Source organism: Herpailurus yagouaroundi, unplaced genomic scaffold (assembly GCF_014898765.1).
Source record: "Herpailurus yagouaroundi ecotype Mexico unplaced genomic scaffold, PumYag 141, whole genome shotgun sequence".
Taxonomy (NCBI): domain Eukaryota; kingdom Metazoa; phylum Chordata; class Mammalia; order Carnivora; family Felidae; genus Herpailurus; species Herpailurus yagouaroundi.
Genome location: NW_024412396.1, coordinates 34,785,170 through 34,806,635, shown reverse-complemented (window position 1 = coordinate 34,806,635; position 21,466 = coordinate 34,785,170). Strand labels below are relative to the sequence as shown.

At 42.3% G+C, this 21,466-nt stretch overlaps 1 long non-coding RNA gene across 1 annotated transcript; it reads left to right on the top strand.

Moving 5' to 3' along the window:
- Positions 1-8,607: 8,607 nt before the first annotated feature.
- On the top strand, positions 8,608-9,320 carry LOC121031293 (uncharacterized). The gene is made up of 2 exons (XR_005790653.1): positions 8,608-8,865; positions 9,062-9,320. It is a non-coding gene; the product is annotated as an uncharacterized LOC121031293 (long non-coding RNA).
- Positions 9,321-21,466: the final 12,146 nt, after the last annotated feature.

The following is a 21,466-nucleotide window of genomic DNA, read 5'->3' as shown; positions in this document are numbered from 1 at the left end:
GAACCACCAGAACCACACCCCCCTCACTCAAATCCTTTCCAAATCTCTTAAATTCAGCTAGAAGCCAGCCCCAGATGGGGGGAAGGGGCGGTGATATTCTTCTGGCTTTAAAAGTGTGCTGTGTCACATTAACTGCTTCCCTGCTAAGAGCCTTTGCAGTCTCCAGAGCTGAAACCCATGTGTGCCGTTCAAGGCGCCCAAATGAACATTTGTACATTTGTTTCCCAATGTGTGCTGGGATTGTTCCTCTGCCAGGCCTCCCCACCCATCAGGGGACCTGCAAACCTACAGCAGAGAAACCACCACACCTACTGATGTTTCAAATACTGGCACCAGTTGAGAGGACATGAGGCCGCCTTCCATGGGGCTCCACGCAGGCTCCTCCTCTGGTTGTCTGGTTTCTGTTTAGAGGGCACAGAGGGGGTTAACTCACTTTGGTCTCCCCACGCTGCTTCAGTATGCTTACAAAGTGCTGCCAGAGAAACAAAGCTCCATTCCTTTCCCGGTTGCGTTGGGCTCTGCGTTGAGACTGTGTTTAGCTCTAAACTTGGGCACATTTATCTATCAGAATCCTTTTCAGAAGACAACAAATGCCACCCCATCCTGAGTAATTTCTTCCATCTCTTAATCCCGGTGGCATTTCACATCTGTATCCTCCATATGGCCTTTAGTGTAGGCCTGTATCCTCTACATGGCTTTTCGTATCAAGACATACGTCTATTCTCTTCTCTGCTGTAAGTTCCTAGAAGGCATGTGGTATAATCTTAAACGTTGTTAGTGAGAAATTATCTTTAACTGAATTAATGAAATCTTAAAGCATCATGTGTTTTCCATTTGGAGGCTATCAGAAGAAGTTGTTACTGTGTGGGAAAGGAATGGATCAATTTTACACTTTAGGCCAAAGCAGACTTGACCCCAAACTTCCCCTGAGTGAGTCAGACAGAGACACAATGGTGGCCCCTTCCCCTACCTACATTCAAAAACAAACTCTGAGGACTAGATCTCTTATGAAAAGATGGGCTGTCCCTGTAACTAACACCAAACTTCTAATGGTATGAATTAGAAAGGATACGCAATGGCATTGGAGTAACTTTATTATGTTTAACAACAGCATATGTGATGGGAGATTTGGCTTTGGTGCAGCTGCCTCCCTATTCAGAGGCAGAAAATGAGGATAAATAGGAAAATATTGGTTAGATAACTAAGGATAATAGAATCTTGGAATAAAATATCCAGTTGTCAGTAGGATATAATTACGCCCATAAGTGAATTTCTTTGAGGTTACTTGCTCCTCTGAGATTAGATTGTAGCTATGCCAAAGTCTCATTTTTCATGGCTCAGTCCCTGGGCCCTCCCCATCAGTAAAGGAAATTAAGGTCAAATGGCTTTTTTAAAAAACCATTTATCCCTAGTTTCTAGGTTGCTCATTTAATAAGAACTTACTGAATGCTAAGTATGGATGTAATGCAATCAATGTGAGGCACCTGTGGTAGCTTGTCTCCAAAGATGCCCTTCCAACCATGCCTCCTGGTATTTACTCCCCTGGGTAGTCCCCTCCTCTGTAAACAGGGCTCTCACTTTTGAGAACTCTGTGACTCCCTTCTGATCAATAGAATGTGGCTACAGTGATACTACATGATTTCTAAGACTATGCCACAAGAAGCCTTGCAGCTTCTAAGGTGATCTCTTTGGAATACTTGCTCTGGGAGAAGCTAGCCCCACATAAGAAGTTCAAATGCCGTAAGACTGCCATGCTTTGAGAAAGCCCAAGGTTGCCATGTGAAAAAGCCACAAAAGAGAGGGAGAGAAAGAAAGGTAGAGGATAGAGAGCCCAGACAGCCCCTACCTGCTCCAGCTATCTCATATGAGGAGTCAGACACGTGAGACAAAAAGCCATCTTGGGTGCCCCATCCAGTCGAGCTTTCAGATGACTCTAGTCTCTAACACCATGTGACTACAACTTCAAGAGAGACCTCAAGCAACAATAGCCTAGCTAACACACACACACACACACACACACACACACACACACACACACACACGAAACGTGAGAGACAGTAATAAATTAGTATTGTAAACCTCTGAGTTTCAAGAAGATCTGTTACATAGTAATAGATAATCAAACCAGTTCCAAAGAAATATTTTCTTTTCATTAAAAGCCAAAGAACTGGCCTTTGAAGAACTTGGATTATAAGGGAAACAACAACACGTCCACGGAAAGCAACATAAATAGCCTACAACATAACTCATCTGCAAATATGAAAACAATCTTTTCCAACTAAGGAACTGCTTCAGGAGGCCTGCAAGTGGGTTTGTGAAGAAAGTGGCACCAGCCTTGCCAAGGAGAGTAGCCAAACTAATCCTGGCAGTCAGTGAGGGGGACAGCTGTCACATCTACAAAAAAAGTCAAGACAGAGCCTAGAAACATGATGAATTGTAAAGCAGAAAAGTGAGCAGAGAAAAACTGGCAAAACACATTGTAAAATATTCAAATGCTCACATTAAAAATACAAGCAAAAGAAATACAAATTAAAGCAAGACATTATTTTTCAACCATCAGATTAGCAAAGATCTTTTTAAAATGATAATACTCGGGCTTGCAGGGTTCAGTGACACCCTAGTGCCCTTTTGGCCAGAGTATATTGGAAATGAATCTAATCTTTTTGCAGAGCTATTGCATCAGAGCCTTTAAAATAATCATACCTTTGGCCTGTTACTGAGTTTCTAGAAATTTAACCAGAGGAAATTATTAGCCATTTATACAAAAATTATTGTGTGTTTCTTTTATAGATTTACTTATAATAGCATGAATTAAATATAACCAAATGTCCAATAATAAGGAAAAGGTTAACACTGTAATGATATAACTACTGGTGATATTCAAAATATTTAACAACTGGTATGACACAGGCACCAACCAATTATAACTACAACCAACACACCAACCAATCAAAACCAATAGACTAACCAATCATAACAGATGCACCAACCAATTAGTAACCAACCATGTTACCTAACGGCTGGATATCAGCCTAGGGTTCTTCCATTTAATTGAAAATCATACAACTTTTACAAACCATGTTTAATGATATCACAGCGTAAAGTTAAGCGAGAAAAAAAGAGAATAGACCTCATTATATACACACATACAAATGTACGCATAGAAAAAGGAAGGAAAATACGAAATATAGTGGTTGTCTTGAACGGTGAGATAATCAGTCTTGACTGGTGGGATTTGGGGTGAGTCATTTGTTTTCTTTCTTTGTGCTTTTCAGTGCTTCTCAAAATCATCTATGATAAACAGGGACTATTTTCATAAGTTATCAGAAAAAAGTCACATTCATAAAGGAAGAGATTAAGTAATCAGAGAGCTGTGGTTGGTTGAAGTGTATGAAGTTGGAGTTAGAGTGATTAGCAGAAATGAAGGGAGGTTCTATTTGGGAATGGAGGGTGGAAAACAATAGTAACTTCAGGATGAGAATGGAGAAATCATGAACAGAAGGAATTCTAAGTGCTTGAACAAGGCAATCACAAGAGGAAACCGGTGCTGGATGCAGGTAATTCTAACTGCGAGGAGCAAGTCTGGTGGAGAGAGGAGAGGAAATGAGAAGCACTAAAGGGCTTCTGCAATATCCCTGGCAGCTAAGTCAACATGTACATGAGTACACTTCCATGGTTTAGGTTTCTTCCACCTTGTCAGGATTTTGACTTTTGCCAAACACTTCTGCTCTGGTCATGCATCTTGAGCAACTCAACATCTATCTGATCAACAAATGAGGCTTTGGTATCTTCTCCCAGTTAAGTATCTTTGTAGAAAGGGGAAAACAGAAAAAAAGTAGAACACTAATACCAAAAAAAAAAAAAAAAAAAAAAAAAAAACAAACCCAAAAAACTGAAAAACCAAAGTCAGAATTTTCACTTACCCCATGGCAAAAGAGTTTTGGATGAGGCAAGATTTGGCTCAGATATCTAAAGGCATCCCTCCCTCTTAACTTTTTATTTGGAAACAATTTCAAACTTACAGAAAAATTGTAAAACTAAGAATAGAAAAAAGAGTACCCTTCACCCAAAATCACCTATTAACATTTTACCCATTTGTTTTATCATTTGTTTTCTTTCTCTTTCCCTTTCTCCCTTCTCTCTCATATACATATGTAAAAATAGATATGCAAAACATATATGTAATTTGTAATTACTTAAAAATAACTTGTGTATATCATGTGTATTTTTCAAAATTAAGATATTCTATGTAGCCATACTACAGTTGTCTATCAACTTCAGCAATTTTTTTTATTCAAAAAATTTTTAGTGTTAATTTATTTATGTTCAGACACAGAGAGAGCATGTGAGCAGGGGAGGGGCAGAGACAGGGGGAGAAAGAGAATCCCAAGCAGGTTCTGTGCTGTCAGCACAGAGCCCTATGCGGGACTCAATCTCACAAACCGTGAGATCATGACCTGATGATGCTATAATTTTATATGATCTATTGCCCATATTCCGAATTTGCCAGTTGATTGCATCGTGTCTTTTGTAACACTGCTGTCCTCTTAGACCAGTCTAGAATCAGGTATTGCATTTAGTTGCTATGTCTCTTAAGTCTCCTTTTATATGCAGCTAATTTGTAGGATTAATTTATGCTACACACACACACACACACACACACACACACACACAGAGGCATTCCTTCTCCATTTAGACATCAGTTTCATTTGAATTACACACTTTCCAAATTAGTTTTGCCAGGAGATTGCCCTCAATGGCACTCATCCTGTCTGACCTCTCTTACACGGTACCGCCAGGCAACAGAGTCTGTTAGAGTGGTAGGTATAGTTATGTCCTCCCAAAACATTTTTCCCCCTTAGCCTTAAAAGGACTCATGGCTAGAAACTTTGTTGCAAATCAATATGAAGTGGTGACCATTTACTTTAAGAGAACATATTCTTCAATGCCTGACTGGGGAACAGTGGTACAGATTCTTTTGTGGTGGTGAATTACCAAATCACTTCACTGCCTGAAAATATTTTCCAATCCCCTCCTCCACCTGTCTCCTTCTGAAGTACCATGACCTTTGGACAGCCAGCCTGACAGAGAGAGCCCATTCCTCTTCAATTACTTTGATAAATGTAAGAGGAGAGATGGCTGCAGTTGATAGGCACAACCTAAACAAAGGCTCCAGTTGAGAACTTCTGATGGCTACAGTTTCCATCTGAGCCTAGCAGACAGGTATTAATCCCTATAAATGCTGTAGCCAAACCATATGGGTGGGGGAAACTTGACCACTACAGTGAAATCACAGACACACTGCATACTGAAAGACTACACCTCTCCCAATGTCACGGTTTATTTGAATGCAATCCCAGTCAAATCAATATCGCCATCTTAATCAAGAGGGAATTACAGGCTTCGGCAGAGAGGTAACATTGTTAGTAATTACATTCAAGCCGTTTTTAGACCTAAGCACTGCACTCTGAGCTGAAATGTTTAAACAGATATAAGGGAGGGGGAAAAAAACACATGGCAAGAGCTTGAGGGCTGTTTGTGCCCAGAGTGGTGATTCAGAAGTCATTGTGTTCATGTTCAAACTTTAGAATGGAAGTGCCAGACCAGGAATCTAAGGATCAAGGAGAGAAAACAGCGGTGGCATTGTGGATGTGAATAACATGAGTAGAGCGTGTTGTAATCTTCATTGTAACCAGCCAGACTTTTTTTCTTTTAATCAAAATACACCATCTCTGTGCATCTTTTAAGGGGAAAATTCCTGGCATGGTTCCCATGTAAGACATAGTGGGTTTACAGCTTGCCAGGGATACAATGTGGGAAGAGGACCCCTCTGGCTGGCTGTGACATGTTCTTGTGAGCCCAGGACACCACACCCTGCCCAGGCCTTCCAAGTAGCAAGTAGAAATTAAGGGCGGTGGGGGTGGTGGGGAAGCAGATCCAACAACATTTATTTGTACTTAAAGTTTTGTATTGTAAATTCTTTTCATCCATTTTCCACCCCACCCCACCCCCAATTTGTGTTCCAGTTCTTGAGAAAGAGGACTTGCTTAAATTGAGAAAGTCTGAAATGGTGTTTGTGGATAAGGAAATGTGCTTTTTCAAGTTCAAATGCAGTTGGCATCAAAGCAGAAGAGGTGCAGTGGAAGAGACATGCTTTAGTTAAAGAAGAAAAAGGACTTATAATTAACTCTAAAATGGCATCTTGAACCAGGCTGGCCTCAGCTGGAAAGGGCTTTGTTTATATGCAAAGGACTTCTTCTAAAGGCACTAGAAAATCTTATCCTGGAGGAGGTAAACTTCTTGATATCTTACCTATTCTACTCACTTGGTTATCCTCCCTCCCACTTTTTTCCTGATATATGTCAAGAAAAGGTCAACTTTAACTCCTATCAGGAATGATCACATATTTCAAATTAATCTATTTTCACTGGTTAAATACTGCCCCACACACATGGTTTTACCATCATAATTATTGTATAATGGTGCTTTATTAATAGGCTCCCATGGGAACAAAGTCAGCCAGGTCATCGAGAGGATGATGATGTTGGGACCCTCAGGACTGGCTGGGTGGCAACAGCAGTGAGACACAGAATGTTCCCTGTGTGCCCCTGATTCTGGACATGTCTGTGGGGCCAGGGCTCAGCCCAGCTCGACACAGAGCTACTTTTGCAGGCTGGTGCATCCCGGGTGTGGTGTGGGTGTGCTCAGAGTCCCCTTGGCACAGGGCTATCTGAAAAAGGAAAGAATGTCCTTTGCCAGTCACCCTCTCCTCTGCAAAACAGAGCCTTAGTCCACCTTGCCTAGAAGGAAGAGGGTGAAGTAAGGGGCTCCGAGCTCTGGGGCACAGCTATATGCATCTCACATTACTTCACACCATTATAAATTTCCACCAGTGAAAGGTGTTATTAAATGTGGCCAACCCCCCCCCCTTTCCATAGGATTCCATTACCCTGCATCTGGCATTCATTGGCCTTTCCCTCTGAGGAACGCCCACCCCGTATATCCCATCACCAAACACTGCCAGTTTTACACCTTAGAATTGGACATCTGCTTTGTCTCTTTCTCCCATTCCCAATATACTGCTCATCACCTGCCCATTCATCTGACCACTGAAAGAACTGCTTAGCTATATTCTTGCCTCTGGCCACTAACTTCTAGTACGACCTTCACACTGTCACTAGAGAGACAGACAGATGGGTGAGTGGCTAGAGAGAGAGAGAGAGAGAGAGAGAGATTGAGAGAGTCATGCCACCCTATGACCCAAAACCTTTCCGTGGTATGTTAGTCCACTCGGGCTCCTAAAATAAAATACCACAGATTGAGTAGCTTAAACAACTGAAATGTGTACTCTCACAGTTCTGAGGGCTAAAAGTCTAAGATCAAGGTGTCAGCAGGTTTGATTTCTTCTGAGGCCTCCCTCCTTGGCTTGCAGGTGGCCACATTCTTGCTATGTCCTCACATGGTCACCCCTCAGTCTGTAGGGACAACATGTCTGGCATCCTTACAAGGGCATCTGTCATGCTGGGTTAAGGTTGTCCCTAATAATCCCATTTTAAGTACCTCTTTAAAGACTGTATCTCCCAATACACTCCTATTCATACGAACAGGTAGGGGGACAATTCAGCTCATACACGACTTGACCAATAGAATATGGTGGATGTGATGTTCTATTTCTAGGCCCAAACTTTAAAAAGCTGGGAGCTTCCTCTTCCTGTCTCTGCAAACTTGTTGTTGGAACCCAAGAGTCATGCTCTGAAGAAGCTCAGGCCATGTGGAGATACCACGTGTAGGTGTTCTGGCTAGCGGCCCCTGCTAAAGTCCTAGCAACCATAAGATAAGTGGGTGAGATGTTTTCAATTTCCATTTCTTTTTTCTTTTTTTTTTTTTTAACGTTTATTTATTTTTGAGACAGAGAGAGACAGAGCATGAACGGGGGAGGGGCAGAGAGAGAGGGAGACCCAGAATCGGAAGCAGGCTCCAGGCTCTGAGCCATCAGCCCAGAGCCCGAGGCGGGGCTCGAACTCACGGACCGCGAGATCGTGACCTGAGCTGAAGTCGGACGCTTAACCGACTGAGCCACCCAGGCGCCCCTTCAATTTCCATTTCAACTCCAATGCCAGCCACCTGCTGACTGCAACCACATGAAAAACCCTGGATGAGAATCTCTAGCTGAGCCCGGTTGTTCCTAGAACCATGAGAGTTACTAAAGTGATGGCTCAATTTCAAATCACTAAGTTTTGTGATGATGTCTTATGAAACAGCTACTTTTGTGTGAAGTCTTCCAATTACAGCATTGACAAATACAAATTTAGAACAGAAAACACTGCTTCAGCCAAATTCTACACTTCTGTGGGCTGCCAGATGTTCTGCGTTTTTTTTTTAATTTTTTAAAGTTTATTTATTTATTTTGAGAGAGAGAAAGAGAATGAGTGAGGGAGGGGCAGAGACAGAGGGAGAGAGAGGATTCCAAGTGGGCTCCTCCACGCTGAGCACAGAGCCTGACTCAGGGCACATTCTCACAATCGTGAGGTCATGACCTGAGCCAATACCAAGAGTCATCTGCCCAACCAACTGAGCCACCCAGGTGCCCCCAGAAGTTCTGTTTATAACTTCTGTATGTTCTAGCAATACCCAAACACTTGGAGTGTCTGCCAGCACCTTGCTTGTTCATACCTCTGTGCCTTTGCAAATGCTATTCCCTCAATCCAAGCATTCCAGCTGCTTAGTTTCCCTCAGAGAAGACCTTGTTAACTTTGGGGGAATAAATAAACAGGTGACCATATAATCAAGGACTGACAGTACCGGGATCACTTCCTGTCTTCCTTGATTCTCCCTTGAATCCTTGTCTTACGCCCTTTCACTAAGGTAGGCAGACTTGGCTCTGTCCTTGCCACTTGCAACACAATGGCCTTGACATGTTATATACTTTTTATTTTCCAGCTTCCCTCACCCGGGGGATGTTTAGTGGCCTCTTTCCCGTGGACGGCTTCCTTATTTTCTTCCTTCATCTTTCCTCGGGCAATTCTGTTGTTTATCCACTTTTCTCTTTAATGGCTTTCAGTTATTCAAGGAAGATTGTCAAGTGCCACAAGGTCACCAGGAAACGCACTCTGCAGTCCAGAGGGCACAGAGATGGGCACAGCACATGCAGTCACTGAAGAGCCCACCTGCTCTCACTGCACCTTCCAGCAACGGGAACACCCCTAACTTAATGCTAAAAGCCCACCTGCAATCAGAGATGACCTGTGGATACACAGGTCTATGGCAGTCCAGATCGAATCCTTTCTTTTTCACAAGTAGTAAATCGTAAGGAAAACCTCTTTTCACAGTGGTAAATGCTTGTTTGCCTCTCTTTTTGCTTCATCCCAGCAGCTTAGTGACACTCAACTTATTTCTTTGTCCTTAGATTGAAAAAAAAATTTTTTTTTTGATCTTGCAACTCAAATGGTAGCTAGATGCCTCTTAAATATTTCCCCTGCATCTAGTGTCTCTGCCACCCCAGCTCCTTCCACATAACATGGTAGATTTCATCTTTTTTAAATGCCACCTAAAAACTATCATCAGAGGCTATCCATATACCCAGAAGCAGCTCCAAGTGCCATGGCTAGAAGTCAAAGGCATCTAAGGCCTGGCCCCAACCGATTTCTGCCCCCTCCTCTCCTGTAACTCCCTGCATGAACCCCGGCTCCAGTCAGACACAATCCCTCATTGTTCCTCAGGACACTGGGATGCCTCCCCCAGCTCAATAGTTTTTCTCCTACTTTCCTTCCTCCACCTACAAACCCCACACTTGCTACAGAGGCCATTCAACCTTTCATGATCCTTTCTCCAAAATCTTGGAGAAACCCAAACGTCTCTGCACCCAGATGATACAAGCTCTACAAACTGAGATACATCCCTCACCTTGTCCTCTCTCTGCATGCACGTTCCGCATATCCAGAGAGACCTAGCCTTTCAAAGGCAGAAGTCATGTTTTGTAAAATTTTATATCCCGAGGACCTAGCATGACTCCCCATGGTAGATGCTCTGTACATGTCCGACAGGCAGACCTGTGTATGTATAAATTGTCTGCTTTTGTTACTGATTAGACACAACCCAACTGACAGTTATACATCTTTGGACGGTGACCTTGACTTTCCTTCTGACCCTGTAATAATGTGTAAAACTTAGCAGGATTTACTGGGTACTCACTAATTAAATAATTGATTAGGGGCTCTACACTGTAAACACCACCTACAGAAATGTGAAATCCTGTCTCTAAAACAAACTTGCTTACCTCCAAACCATGACACTCGGTACTCCAGGGAAGTCACCAAAACAGTATCTGAGAAAAAGGTTATAAGCACCAAAAAGGGAATCAATATGATTATTGATTTTATTATTATTTTTTATCTCGCAGGATCCTGGGATTAGTATCCATGCTGAACCATGCAAGTAGCAGGCCAATAAGTGTCTGACTTTAAATATGTAAAAACTAACCTAGGAAACAAGTCAATAGGCTTAACTCAGAAAGCATTCAGCTAAGGGGAGTTCAGCTCACTTCTCACTTCTTTAGAATGACTAGATTCTAAAGACACTGCTGAATGTCAATGAAAAGAAAAGGGGTATAAGCTTCAAGTAAATAGGGCCATGTTGGCAAATCTATATGCAATTAATATAAGGTTTAAAAGTTAATAAGCATCCTGGATTCTGGTTAGATTTTAAATGGAGCTTAATAAGACTATTAGGACAGAAAAATCTGACCAAGAATTGGCAAGTTGAGGTAGAACTTTCTAAATCATTTTTTTTTAAAGCTAAATAGGGTGCTTTACAGCTATTCATGCCCCAACAAATACAAACAACATATTATGACTTTTACTTAAATGACAATGACCAGACACATTCAAGTATTTCCACTGAAGACTCCCCATTTTGTGGATGATTAAAAGCAAGGTCAGGAAGCATTAAGTAACTGATTCAGTCACAGACGCATCCTAACCCAAAGGTCAGCAGCCTTCCCCTGCACCCACTGCTCCTAATTCAAAAAGAATGGGACCTCTGGAGAGAAAGAGTTCAAAGATAAAATGTCTGCAGTGCGTGACTCTTAAATGGACAATACTAAATTATTTAGCATACATTTGTACTTATGAAAAATTGGAGTTCTTTTTTTTTTTAATGTTTTTATTTAGTTTTGAGAGAATGCAAGCAGGGGAAGGGCGGGGGGGGGGGGGGGACAGAGGATCCAAAGCAGGCTCAGCGCTGACAGCAGCCAGCCAAAGAGGGGCTGGAATTCATAAACTGTGAGATCGTGACCTGAGCTCAAGTCTGACACTCAACTGACTGAGCCACCCAGGTGCCCCTGAAAAATCGGAGTTCTTAAGTTGACTTCCTGGACCAGTGAGGGCAAACTGGATTCTCCCCAGGAGCTAATCTGATCGATTGTCTTAAGCCCAATGTTGACAGTTTCCAAGAATACCTCTGGGTTTGATAGGAAAAGTAAATCAACAGATAGTGATGTCTGTCACAGGCAAGGAGAGTTGTGTGTTAGTAGTATCCATGCCACATATTTACCATTCCTGATTTAGACACTTAGATGTTGATTTTGTTGTGGATTTCCTCTGTTTCTGACTGGGATTCAGGTCCAGTCCTCCCAGAATAAAAATAGCTGTTTGGACAGGTCAGCTGTAATAGGGGAGCTGTGAAACACCTTGTTTCAGGTAGAACCATCCCATTGGAAGGCTGAATCAGTGTCTCTGAATTATTTGCTTTGTGATATATCTCAGGGGAAAATGCACAGACTATGAAGATTCTAACCTCCCTCAAAGAAAAGCACATGGTTCATCTTGTTAACAACTGGTACCTCACAGTGAGAAGAGTGTTGTTTGCAAACTGCCACGCATGAGATAATATCACGTTTTAAAATACTATCTGATTTTTTCCTCCCATTATGTACCCCTTTTCTTTTCTCGGTCCGTCACCCCCTATTCCCACTTCAACCTGTGAGAATCTGTTTTCAATGGAAGGATTGGACAAGACAATGAAACTAAAATAGCCAGTCACACACTCGGACACATTTTTGTTTATCCATTCTGCAGTCCTTGGACATGTATGTAATTTCTACTTTGTGTCCATGATGCATACTGTTACTGTGAACATTCAGGTACAAATTTTTGTATGAAGATATGTTTTCATTTCTCTTAATGAAGCAATTCCTCTCTTGTATCTGTTTCTTTTATCAGAGAAGTCAAAGGCTTACCAATATGCTTCCTCTTTTTTCACTGGCCAGAGTTGACTTGAATGATCACCTTTGTCTATGAGACTGGAAAAGACTGATAAATGTTCCTGGTTTATTTTACTATGGGAGTTGAGAAAGGGAAAAAAGGAATTGGGGATGACCATTGGATCATCCAACTAACAATGTGCTTCCAATGGAGATGTGCCCGCTGAATATCTCCACTTGTGTGCCAGGCACCTCAAAATCACCATACCCAACTCTCAACTCATCATCTTCACCCTCCTAGCAAGCCTGGTCCTTCTCCACACCAGGCTTGTCTTCCTTGACCCCTTTCTTTCCCTCACCCCTGGACCTAATCGATCTCCAAGTCCTATTTTACCCCCTATACATGTCTCAAATCAGTTCTCTTCCTTCCATCTTCTCCACACTATTTAAGAAACCTTCATCTCCTCCCTGCACTGACACAATAGCCTCCACCCTCTCCTCCTTCCAACCCACTCTCCTCACTGTGCCCAGAACCATAGTTTCAAAATGCAAATTGACTCATAATGCTGTGATACTTTAAAACTCTCAAAGGCTTCTCATTGTAAAAACAACGAAAGATTAAACTCCATCAAGTCCCTTTATGATGTTGCCTTCCCCAGGCCTTTGCACATGCTATTCTTTCTGGCTTAAATATGTCCCCCCTATTCTTTTGTCTAATTAATTCCTACTTGTCCTTCAAAGCTCATCGCAAGCATCCTTCACCCTAAAAATCTTCCCTGATTCACCAAACAAGGGCAAGTCCTCTTTATATGTTCTAACAACAGGTATTTTGCCTTCACCCATTTGATATACACAATTAACTCAGTACAGAATTGTGTGTTTAGCATCTGTCTTTCTTGCATGAAAGTAAGTTCCATGGGTCAGGGAAGCATTGTCTTACTCTCTACCCCTTCTCCCACGCCTAGCACAATACCTCATATATGGAAGGCTCTTGTGTAGCTATTGAATACATAACAAGATTAAATGAGTTCATGAATAAATGGAAAGTGTTCAGGGCCAATCACTAACACAAAGAAAGCCAGTAAAGGAACTCTGCATCTGAGGAGCAGAAGAGGAAGAGAAGATTAAAGAGATTTGTTTTCCTTCAGAAAGTACAATAATGTTCTTGTGGACAAAATTGTTAGGCAATAATAGCCTTTGGGCGCCTGATTACTAAAGCATTCAACGATATTTGTTAAGATATTATTTTCTGATCCTTTCTTTTCTCAAGTTCAAGTCTCTTGAAGGCTAGGACAATTTCTTTCTTTTTTTTTTTTTTTATGTTTGTCTACTTTGAGAGAGATAGAGGAAATGAGTGGGGGAGGGGGAGAGAGAGAGGGAGAGAGAGAATCCCAAGCAGGCTCTGCACTGTCAGCACAGAGCCCACTGTGGGGCTCCATCTCACGAACTGTGAGATCTTGACCTGAGCCAAAATCAAGAGTCCAACACTTAACTGACTGAGTCACCCAGATGCCCCAAAGGCTAGGATACTTTCTGCCAAATATCTGAAGAGTACTACTGTGGAGCCAGGTGCAACTCCTGGACAGACACCTAATAAATACTTTGAGTTTAATGGAATCTGATTATCACTAAACTGTAGCACTACTGACTTCTGGTCTCCAAAAATGCTGTAAGGAGAAAGCAAAAAGTTGTGTCCTGAGGGCAAGGATAGTATCTTACAATCTTCACGGTGCCTGATACAGATGATCTATAAATGCCCACTGAATTGGGACCAGGCATGGGTCAGGCATTCCACAGGGTACTGGCACTGACCAGCCTGTCTCACCAGCCCTACTTTTTTATGAGATCTCCACTTTACGGAAGAGAAAGTACCCAATGCCCATGTCTGGGGAAATGACCTACTTTTGAAGAGCTCCTATTTGGGGTGACTGGATGGTGCAGCTGGTCAAGTGTCCGACTCTTGATTTCAGCGCATGTCATGATCTCACGGTTCGTGGGTTCAAGCCCCACGTTGACCTCTAAGCTGACAGTGAAGAGCCTGCTTGGGATTTTTTTCTCTCTCCCTCTCTCTCTGCCCCTCCTCCACTCATGCTTGCTTGCTCTCTCTTTCTCTCTCTTTCTCAAATAAATAAACTTAAAAAAAAAAAAGGAAGAAGACCTCTTGTTTCAAGTCCAGAGATAGAGCCTCTGGGTCACCTTAAAAGAGATTACAACTTGGGGCGCCTGGGTGGCTCAGTCGGTTAAGCGTCCAACTTCAGCCAGGTCACGATCTCGCGGTCCGTGAGTTCGAGCCCCGCGTCAGGCTCTGGGCTGATAGCTCAGAGCCTGGAGCCTATTTCAGATTCTGTGTCTCCCTCTCTCTGACCCTCCCCTGTTCGTGCTCTGTCTCTCCCTGTCTCAAAAATAAATAAAACGTTAAAAAAAAAAGAGAGAGAGAGAGATTACAACTTGCCCTCTCATTTTAAGGAAACAAAAGAAGATACTGTGGTGCTTAAGCTCACTCTCTTCTAAGTCATGGAAAAAGCAACTTTCTCTCAGTTGATTAGAACATACCTATTGATTTCTTTTTCCCTAGAACAGTGTGCAATTATGTGATTCAGCCCAGTCCCACTGTCCCTAAATCTTAATACTCTAGCCTTCTCTTTGATCTAATGATTTCATGGAAAAAAACATTAGTGCCCAATTGGACTCTCCTTGAATCCAATTCTGATTCTGCTTTGCTGCTCAGCCCCAAATCATAAAGCAGAGCATTATTTCAGTCTGGGTATCCCCACCAAACTCACTTAATGCTGACCACTTAAGCCACTCGGTCAAGTGGAAATATGCTCTTTGTGATGACTACATCACGAGCTGTGCCAAGAGACACCGACCAGCTCCCCACAAATGCTGGCTGGAAAATGTCAAGGCCGGTAAAAACCTTTTTAAGAGAAGTCTAGAAGTTTTTCAACCAAATGTCAAATGAACATCTGCAAAGACGGTGATAATTATAAAGGCTTTTGTTCTGGTGCCTATGTCCTATTAAAATGTGTTTTAATGGCACAAAAGCAGACACATAGACCAATGGAATAGAATAGAAACCCCAGAACTAGACCCACAAACGTATGGCCAACTCATCTTTGACAAAGCAGGAAAGAACATCCAATGGAAAAAAGACAGTCTCTTTAACAAATGGTGCTGGGAGAACTGGACAGCAACATGCAGAAGGTTGAAACTAGACCACTTTCTCACACCATTCACAAAAATAAACTCAAAATGGATAAAGGACCTGAATGTGAGACAGGAAACCATCAAAACCTTAGAGGAGAAAGCAGGAAAAGACCTGTCAGACCTCAGCCGTAGCAATCTCTTACTCAACACATCCCCAAAGGCAAGGGAATTAAAAGCAAAAGTGAATTACTGGGACCTTATGAAGATAAAAAGCTTCTGCACAGCAAAGGAAACAACCAACAAAACTAAAAGGCAACCAACGGAATGGGAAAAGATATTTGCAAATGACATATCGGACAAAGGGCTAGTATCCAAAATCTATAAAGAGCTCACCAAACTCCACACCCGAAAAGCAAATAACCCAGTGAAGAAATGGGCAGAAAGCATGAATAGACACTTCTCTAAAGAAGACATCCGGATGGCCAACAGGCACATGAAAAGATGTTCAGCGTCGCTCCTTATCAGGGAAATACAAATCAAAACCACACTCAGGTATCACCTCACGCCAGTCAGAGTGGCCAAAATGAACAAATCAGGAGACTAGAGATGCTGGAGAGGATATGGAGAAACGGGAACCCTCTTGCACTGTTGGTGGGAATGCAAATTGGTGCAGCCGCTCTGGAAAGCAGTGTGGAGGTTCCTCAGAAAATTAAAAATAGACCTACCCTATGACCCAGCAATAGCACTGCTAGGAATTTATCCAAGGGATACAGGAGTACTGATGCATAGGGGCACTTGTACCCCAATGTTCATAGCAGCACTCTCAACAATAGCCAAATTATGGAAAGAGCCTAAATGTCCATCAACGGATGAATGGATAAAGAAATTGTGGTTTATATACACTATGGAATACTACGTGGCAATGAGAAAAAATGAAATATGGCCTTTTGTAGCAACGTGGATGGAACTGGAGAGTGTGATGCTAAGTGAAATAAGCCATACAGAGAAGGACAGATACCATATGGTTTCACTCTTATGTGGATCCTGAGAAACTTAACAGGAACCCATGGGGGAGGGGAAGGAAAAAAAAAAAAGAGGTTAGAGTGGGAGAGAGCCAAAGCATAAGAGACTGTTGAGAACTGAGAGCAAACTGAGGGTTGATGGGGGGTGGGAGGGAGGAGAGGGTGGGTGATGGGTATTGAGGAGGGCACCTTTTGGGATGAGCACTGGGTGTTGTATGGAAACCAATTTGACAATAAATTTCATATATAAATAAAAAAAAATAAATAAATAAAAATAAAATGTGTTTTAAAAAATGTATTAAAACTAACTCACCTGATGTTTTGCACCAGGGAGTCAAGTCATTTGACACAGGATGAGATGTGTGACTATGCTTTATATTTTTCACAAACGATTTTTACAAATAGTGCATCTTCTATGGGAGTGGGGATTATATGCTCTATAAACAAGGACCAATATGCTCTATAAACAAGGACCAATCTGTACAGTTTGGGGTACAAATAACACACGCCATTAATTCCTAAAGAGTGAGGCTGAAACACCATGTGGTGACGATAGCAGGAATTCTGATCTATCCAAGGCCTGACACCCTTTCTACTCTGTGCCCTCAAACTGCTCAGGCCCTTAAGGTGTCTAAAGAGAAAGTTCAGGGGGGCCTGGGTGGCTCAGTCAGTTGAGTGTCCGGCTTCGGCTCACCTCATGACCTCATGATTTGTGAGTTCAAGCCTCACATCGGGCTCTGTGCTAACAGCTCAGAGCCTGGAACCTGCTTCAAATTCTGTGTCTGTCTCTCTCTGCCCCTCCCTCGCTCATGCTCTGTCTCTCTTTCTCTCAAAAATAAACACACACACACACACAAATTTAATAAATAAATAAAGAGCAAGTTCAACCCAGCAGAGCCCCATCACAAGGCACAGACTGAAGCTGAGGGTTGCTGGTAGCCTACAGTTGATGAATCATCTCCCAAGTGCAGAGTAGATGGGCAATATCTCCAGTTCCCACAGGAACCACAGGGGCTAAGTTGGTAACAATTCTTCAGGGGTGGGCTGTCCACTCTTCATGTTTAAATTCAATAAATAAAGAAGCTTTCTGCCAGGGCGTCTGGGTGGCTCAGTCGGTTAAGCATCTGACTTCGGCTCAGGTCATGATCTCGTTGTTTGTGAGTTTGAACTCCTCACTGGGCTCTGTGCTGACAGCTCAGAGCCTGGAGCCTGCCTCAGATTCTGCTTCTCCCTCCTCTCTGCCCCTCTCCCACTCACGCTCTGGCTCTGTCTCTCAAAAAAAAAAAAAAATGAACGTTGAAAAAATTTTAAAATAAATAAATAAATAAACATTAAAAAAAAATTTTTTTTTTTTTTTAAAGAGAAGCTTTCTGCCAAAACAGCCACTACCCTTTGGATTCAGCCTTTTTCATTTTCTTACTCTGTTCCATCCATCAGGAGCCAACTCTTCCCAAGTGAGTCAGGTGGGGAGGGCTTATAGGTCAGTTCTTACAGGTGTGAGGAAATGGGAATGCAGGCTGTGGTCAGCCAAGGAGATATGAGTGGAGGAGGGGAAGGGCTTGCTACCTGCACCGGGAAAGCTATCCAAAATGTTGGGTAGAAATCAAGGTGTCACAGCTAAGGCCACCATGAATGCCAAAGAGAACTCCATCATGAAAATTCTTCAAGGCATGATGACCCTTCCCTCCGCCCCCACCAGAATCCCTCCTCAAAAGGCCTGGGCCCCAGGCAATTCCCTCTTAGGGATCAGTTGTTTCAGTTCACATAAATATCTATATCTGAGTGAGCAAGCTGACCCTAGGAGGGCTGAATGAAGACCAGCTCCCACATCTCACCCATCCCTCTCTTCAGGTCATGACACCCACTCATTCACACACTCAACTAAGAAGAGCTTGATTCTGTTAAAGAGCATGGAAAGTATGCTTCAAAATTCTGTCCTGGACTGATCTACATGTGAAGCGGCTGGCAGCTTCCTCTTCCTGGAGAAAGGGGAAGGTGGGGGGCCACAGAAACGTAACCTCTGGCCAGAAGCTCCTCTGGCAGAGCACCCCACCACACTCCAGACCCTCTGCTCCCCTCGCCAGACCTTGCCAGCAGGGTGCCACCCACTGAACACCCCAGTTCTCAAGACCATCATTGTTGATGACAGTTTCACCCAATAATGCGACTTAGACTCAAAATGGGCTTTGCAGCCCGGGATGCTGAAACACTTGCCCACCTTCTTTGGCAATTTAATGTACCTCACACCTCAAAAACAGTAAAATGAATCACACTTCAGTACTCTGCTTTGTGTTTCTCCAATTGAGAGGAAAGATCTTCAAGTACAGCACCTTAGCTATTCTTTTCTCGCGTAGGGAGTTCCTTTATTTAAAGAGAACTATCTGTCCTGCGTCCCAGGGGTTTTGAGTCCCAGGTGGAGCTTCTGGGCAAATGCTGACAGGATGCACAATTAAAGCTGGAGAATGTTGTAGTTGCCTTTCTTACATCACTCTGCTTTTGAAACTTCAGAATAAATTGCAACCCGTACAGTCTTATTGGAATTAGAATTCTTATTCCTGTTGGCAATTTCTCAACTCCCAAAGTTTAAAAAAGAAAATCAAAGGCATACATATCTTTCTAAAACAGCACTCTGCCTTCTCCTCCTAACGCTATTTTCTTTGCCCTGCCTTAAAAACTGCGCTTTCCCTCCCTGATGAAGTCTCTGATGTGAAATCTGCCTGCAGGCACTTTATCGAGATGGAACTCACCCTCCATTCCTGCCTCAATTACTTTTCATAGAGAACCCAAAATTCCTTATGCCAGGTTTCCTACTCCCAAACCATCACACAGTGCCCTAGAATTTTCCCAGTATGTAAAACAGAGAACTAAATAAAAAACAACAACATAAAAATATTTTATCCTAGTGATGGGTGATTCTCCAAGTAATGGAGTCAAGAAAATTTGATTCTGCCTTCAGCTCAATTTATGTGATCTCCCCCAAAACTGGAAACTAAAAGGAAGCAATTTATATATAATTGGAGGGAAATCAGATTTTTGTTCAACCTAAAAAGCAAAAATCAATATACAATTAATGATGGAGAAGATGAGTCCAACAGCTTCAAATCCCTCCCAGATCAAGCTAGCAACATATAAAAAAATAAATGATGAAATCAACACGGTGCTGTTGGTTCTTTTGCCTTCAGAACAAACATCAGCGTCATGTGCACCTGTCCAGTGATTTATTGAACCACACACTACCTCTTACATGAGTTATACATCCCAGTTATATTCTAGTCACTGTGTGCAGTTGTGCCCCCTGAATCTACAAGGCACTACATGGCACAGTAGCTAGAAATTGGGACTCTGGAGTTAGACTGCCTGGATTCAAATCCTAGCTCTGCTACTTACTATGGGGTGTGTGCCAGATGGACCCGGCTCTCTGCCCTGATGCTGGACTGTACAACTGACATCGATAGGCTTCAAAAAACTTCTGATAAAGTTCTGCCCAAGTCCACCTCTGAAGTTTCCTGGCAGGAGTCCACAGGAGGAAGGAGAGGGAGATTAGGGTGTTTATTCCCTGGGCTCTTTCTCTGCAAGGTTGCCATGGGCTAACAGTGCCCCTGCCCAGAGTTCACTGCTCTGTACAAAGTGCAATTGGCTTCACACACATCTCCCTCCTCCTGAGTTAGCCCATTTTGTAAACAAACCCTCCCAAGTTAACTATTTTCGTGTGTCATCTGTACTCCGTTTGGACCCTGAGTGATAAACTGTGTGATTCCAGATAAATTACATAACCTCTCCATGCCTCTAGCTATATAAAATGGAGATAATAATACTAACTTACCTCCTAGACTTCTGAGGATTGAATGAGTCATTAATATGTGTGAGATACTTAGAACAATGCCTGGTATGTAATATGCATAATTATTGTACTTTTATTTCTACACCATCGTCATCATCGTCAACATCAGGCAGCACTAGTAAACAAAGGTGACAACGCCAAAGTCCTGTAGGAGCTAACCATCTGATTTCTAGCATGCTGAGTTGTTTGTGGAGAGCTGTTTTTTAAAGAAAGGATCCAGAGAAAGCTGGCAATTACTACAGAAGGTAGCTTAAGGGAAATCCAGGGGTGACTGAACAACAGTCAGCAGTTAAGATCAATGGTCATCACTAGGGTTCCCATTACTAGTGGTTCAGCTGCTTGCTCTGTTTTTTCTCAAAGTCCTTTTGATATACCTTATCCTAGAGTCATGGACATTTAGAGCTAAAAAGGACTCTAACCAGAAACATAACCTTTCATTTAGCACTTTATTTAGAAAAGAAAACTGATTTAACCAAAATAAATTTTTAGGCCATTTAGATGTGGACTGTGCATAAGAAAAATAAATGGGAAAAAAATATTGAAGCCTTTTAGTCTTGCTCAAGGGACTCTCACCTAACCATTTGGAGAGATTTATTTCTAACCAAGGTTTCCTAAATCCAAGAAAGAATATTATTGTATTCTCTCTCTAGAGAAGGGAAATGGATCTTAATTTTTAAAAAAAGAAGAAAGAAAACAAAGAGAAAACGGAAGTCCCCCATCCATTCTGCAGACTGATTTATAATACCCATTAGGTTCAGAGGAATATGAATTGCTATGTGTCCAAAGCATTTGACTAGGACTTATATTCTATTCCAAGAGTGATAATAAACGGGGGTGGGGGTCCTTATACCTCAAAAGAAGGGAGAAACTTATAAGAGATTATGTGTGCCCAAGCTAACTTGTGAGAGTCCCATTCCCCTGATAGAATGAAGGTCTAAATCCATGCATTTAAAAATTGGAATCTTCGGGGGAAAAGAAACTAGATCTCAACCCTGAATATTTTATTTCATCTCCCTGAGCTTCTATTTCCTGTAAAATGAGAGGGTTGAACCAGATGGTCCCTGTGATTCCTTCTAGTACTTTATTTCTAGAATTCAGTGAATTTTAAATTGGATATTACAGATATCAAAGAGCCCCCTTCCCAGCCTCAGATTCTATTACAAAGAAACAGATGAAGGCCACATCTTAGTTGTGAAAGGATCAAAGCTACTTCTTTCTTTCTTTCTTTCTTTCTTTCTTTCTTTCTTTCTTTCTTTC